Here is a 1,492-nt window from a genome sequence, read left to right as displayed (position 1 = left end):
ATACTGAGGCACCTAATGCTTCTCAGCACCTTGGGATGAGCCTAAGATTGGATACTGAGGCACCTAATGCTTCTCAGCACCTTGGGATGAGCCTACCATGGAGGGATTGCCTATTATTTGTTAAGCCAATAAAACAAAGGAAAAAATAAGCATGCACGATCCTCCTCTTGGGTGACTTTGCTTATCATGAGTCATGCTGGCAACACTTCCACTTCAACCACTCCCACAATGAGCTCCCGTCTAGAAGATCACAGTAACAGACAAAGCAGATACCCAGTGGACAGACCATATCCTGCTTCCTGCCTGCTGGTTTCAGGGGGTGTGGCTACAGGCTGGCCCATCACCTGTCATCACCTCCTTGTTTAAACCTAAGGGTCCTTGTGTCTCGTTTTTACAGTTATATACACACCAAAATTCCCGTGAGGCCTGGTGCTTTCTAGTCTCCTGGACAAGAGTGTTGCCAAAGTCACCCCGTGCAGGCATGGTCTTTTCACTGGCATTGTGTCTCCCCACTCAAGAAACATCAAGGCGAGAGTTTCTTGTAATAAAGGAAAAGGCAACTCCAGCACGGTGGCAGAGTCTTGCAAGTAAAGAAAGAAAGGCAGAGTAGGGTAGCATCCACCCTGGGCAGGGCTGAGAATCACGTTCTCCCCTGGGACAGTCAACGGCCAAGCACTGATTTAGAGTCACTTGCTTTGCTGGAGTGGCAGCAATTTAGAACCACTTGGCCTTCACTTAATCGACTTTCCAATCCTCCATTTAGGTTTTAAGAATTGTCAAAAGCATAATAAAGCGTCCTTCTGTTTGCACATTTGTTGGGACTGCTGACTTAAAATCCAGCATTTTGTGAAGGTGGGGCCTAAAAGGGTGAGGTGCCACACTTCCTCCTCAGAGATGAGAAACGGCTTCTCTCGGGCGCTAGCTGGTTACAGCAATGACTCTGTTTTGGTATTTCTAACTATGACTATCTCCTGGCTGACAATCAAAAAAAAAAAATCCCAGCTGGGTCTGTTATAAAAGCCATTATTAGACGTATTACGGTATGTCTTAGGGTTTAGAGTGATGTGAACCCAGTCTCCTAGAAGCATTTTCTGTCCCCTGCGGATGAACTTCATGCCCACTGAAGTCTATAGCTTTAATGCAGTTTCTGGTGGTGTGTGGAAGCAAATCGTCCGTGTCACCACCTGGCTTTTCTAACCTGCTTAACTTACTTTCAGCATTGCACATGCAGAACCAGTCTGACGAAGCAGTAGCTGGGAGTTAAGGAGTTTCAAGGCCAGGTTCTTTCCTAGGCTACTTCCACCTCTTTGGGAATAACACGTGTGCCTACCTCAAGGATGTGAGGAATGAACTAGAATAAAGCATACTTTGTGAATTGTCAGCCATTAAAAAGTATCGTGTATATGGAATCAAAAAACACAGAGAGACACACAGAAAGAGGAGAGAGAGAGAGAGAGAGAGAGAGAGAGAGAGAGAGAGAGAGAGAGAGAGA

General features: G+C 46.0%; 1 protein-coding gene across 6 annotated transcripts in view; it reads right to left on the bottom strand.

The window, feature by feature from the left end:
• Elmo1 (engulfment and cell motility 1) overlaps positions 1-1,492 on the bottom strand; it is a 532,260-nt gene that overhangs the window by 39,665 nt on the left and 491,103 nt on the right. The gene's annotated exons all lie outside the window — the stretch shown is intronic.

The sequence above is a fragment of the Microtus ochrogaster genome, unplaced genomic scaffold, assembly GCF_000317375.1.
Source record: "Microtus ochrogaster isolate Prairie Vole_2 unplaced genomic scaffold, MicOch1.0 UNK66, whole genome shotgun sequence".
In the NCBI taxonomy this organism is placed as follows: Eukaryota; Metazoa; Chordata; class Mammalia; order Rodentia; family Cricetidae; genus Microtus; species Microtus ochrogaster.
Note: the sequence above shows the minus strand (reverse complement) of the source record. Positions and strands in the feature narration are given on the sequence as shown.